The sequence below is a fragment of the Octopus bimaculoides genome, chromosome 2 (assembly GCF_001194135.2).
Source record: "Octopus bimaculoides isolate UCB-OBI-ISO-001 chromosome 2, ASM119413v2, whole genome shotgun sequence".
NCBI classification, from domain to species: domain Eukaryota; kingdom Metazoa; phylum Mollusca; class Cephalopoda; order Octopoda; family Octopodidae; genus Octopus; species Octopus bimaculoides.
Genome location: NC_068982.1, coordinates 83,327,269 through 83,330,264, shown reverse-complemented (window position 1 = coordinate 83,330,264; position 2,996 = coordinate 83,327,269). Strand labels below are relative to the sequence as shown.

The 2,996-nt window shown below is 34.4% G+C and overlaps 1 protein-coding gene across 1 annotated transcript in view; it reads right to left on the bottom strand.

The window, feature by feature from the left end:
- Positions 1-2,950, bottom strand: part of LOC106879820 (uncharacterized) — a 65,375-nt gene extending 62,425 nt beyond the window's left edge. The window contains exon 1 of the mRNA XM_014929526.2: positions 1,722-2,950. The gene's annotated coding sequence lies outside the window, so the exon portion shown is untranslated. The remainder of the gene's footprint in view (positions 1-1,721) is intronic.
- Positions 2,951-2,996: the final 46 nt, after the last annotated feature.

Below are 2,996 nucleotides of genomic sequence, written 5' to 3'. Positions count from 1 at the left end.
ATATATATATATATATATATATATATACATATATATATATATATATATACACACACATACAATGACACTCCAACTATTCATCATGATGGGGTGAGAGTAATTGTAGGCATAGAAATGGTGAGGGTGGTGGTGAAGAGAGAGAGAGAGAGAAATGAAAAGAGAGGGAGAGAAAGAGTCAGAAATTTAGGGAGAGCTGATGATGTTTTATTACAAGTAGTAGTGTTGATGGTGGTAGTAGGAGTAATAATAAAAGAGAGAGAAAGAGTGGGTGTGTGAGAGAAAGAGGGAAATGATGTACAACTTTGTTTAAGCATGTCTCTTTGACAGAAATTCCTGTCACTATTATTTTTGCTTTATTTTTTGCTTTCTTTAATACATATATATTTACACACACACACATACATATAAAATACACTTTAATTGAAATAAAGATTCCCCAAAATTAAACATATCAAATATAATAAATGTGAATGTCAGTGTGTCACACTTTTTCAACTTTAATAAATCCTTTCTACTGAAAGCACAATCCTGAAATTTTGGATTCCCAAATTTTCATTACTGTAATTGTTTTCAGCGATTTTTTCATGTGACATTTTGCAACCAAATTTTTTTGTACAATAACTTGTATAATCTAAAGGCTAACTCCATGAATAAATTTAAAAGATCCCGAGCTGAATCTAGACCTGTAATCCTGAAATTTTGGATTCTGATGTTTTCATTACTGCGATTGTTTTTGGAAATTTCTTTTACACGATTTTTTGTGATAATATGATCATCATTGGGCTATGACTTTGGATGAAGCAACTGCAACAAATTCTCCAAAACAAGTCAGAGATCTGTTTGCAGATCTTACTATTCGGGGTCAGTTGCTTAAAACCTATACACTAACTGAAAAACAACCCAACAGGGTGGCTTTTAAGCTAGTTGGTTATATGCGGAAATTTAGTCAACTCTATACCCAGAAGTTGGTCACACTAATTATTGAATATAGCAAATAATCCTTTAAGATCTACATATTTTTGTATCATTTGAAAATTAATATTTCGTCCATATCTTTGAAAATGTTTGTTTTGTGTTCCAAATTTGTATAAAGTTTGCATGTATAATATATTTTATTCAGTATAAATTTCGTTTGATTTCCTTCAATATTATCAAAGTAATGGCAATTTTATTGAAAATTTTTAGGGGTGTACATACTTGTGAGATACTGTACATACATCTATACATCTTGCTTACCAATCACACAGTTCAGGGTTCAGTCCCACTGTGTGGCACCTTGGGCAAGTGTCTTCTACTATAGCCTTGGGCAAACCAAAGCCTTGTGAGTGGATTTGGTAGATGGAAACTGAAAGAAGCTCATTGTATACATATATATATTTGTGTGTCTGTGTTTGTCCCCCCACCCAACATCGCTTGATAACCGATACTGGTATGTTTACATTTCCGTAACATAACGATAGAATAAGTACTAGGCTTACAAAGAATAAGTCCTGGGGTCGATTTGCTCAACTAAAGGCAGTGTTCCAGTATGGTCGTAGTCAAATGACTGAGACAAATAAAAGAATATACACACACACACATATATATATACATACATAAAACTTAGGGTGCAAAATATACCAGCTATGCTAGAAAGAAGAGTCAACACTCGAAAGCCACATATTTCACTCTAAGTAAACACGCATGGTTAATGCAGTGAATATAATAAAAATAGCCCTTACCTTTTTAAAACTACAAAGAAAAGTACAGACATCTCAGTATCGATTTCACCTCATGTGCTAGCAGCACGTAGGATCTTCACATGCATGCATGTGAAGATTTATTCACCAAAATAAGTACCATTACAATCAACACATTTTTGCCAACAAGTTACAAGTTTGTTTATTCCAATAACATAAAAATCTGGAATTCTGGAGCTGATGAACTCTTTGAACACACTTTCAGCATCAGTTTGATTTTAGGAACTCCTCTTGCAGGAAATCATCAAGATGCTTGAAAAAGTGGTAGTTGGTAGGAGAAAGGTCTGGAGAATAAGCTGGGTGGGAAGAACTTCATAGCCAAGTTCCCTCAACATCTGGAGCATCATCAGTGAAACGTGTGATCGAGCATTGTCATGAAAAATGATTGGCCCTCTTCTGTTGACCAATCTGGGATGGAGGAGTAGCAGTTTTTTGTTCATTCTAGCAATTTCATGGCAGTAATGGTTATTCTGGGTTTTAAGAAGTTATAATGGATGAGTCCAGCAGTATACCACCAGTCACCATAACTTTCTTTCTGAAGAACTCGGGTATAGGGAAGGTTTTCGGTGCTTCATTTTGGTCCAACCACCGTGAAGAACAATTTTTATTATTGCACAGAATCCACATTTCATCACAAGTTACAATATGGTCGAGAAATGAATTGGTCTGGTTATGGAGAAGAAGCAACAAGCAAATTTCATACCTGCGCATTTTCCGATTTTCATTCAAATCGCATGGTACCCATTTGTTGAGCTTTTTTGATTTTCTGATCGCATGCAAATGGTTGCAGGCAGTTTTATGGTTAACTTGAAGTTCTTTTGCCAGTTCTCGAGTGGTTTTACATGGATCTTTCTCAATGAGGTCTTTAATTGACTGTCATTGATAACAGATGGGTGTCCACTATGATCATGATCTTCAAGGTTCAGGTCTCCACTACAAAATCATTTAAACCATTTTTGAGCTGAATACTTACTGGTCATTTCCTCACCAAACATTTCGTTGATATTGCAAGCAGTTTCAGCTGCTTTACATCTTTTTTTTAAGTTGAATAGCAAAATTGCTTGAATATCATGCTTCGACAGTTCCATTTCAGATGATTGTAACAATAGTGAAAAAAATATCATTTTAATTTATTGATGCATTTCGGCAAGTCTATGTCTACATTATCAGACAATTGCAAAAAAATATTTTAAAAATATCAAAACTCTGCAAAAATCTGGTACAAATTCTTCATGGTTCAAAGCGTTGTGCCTGATA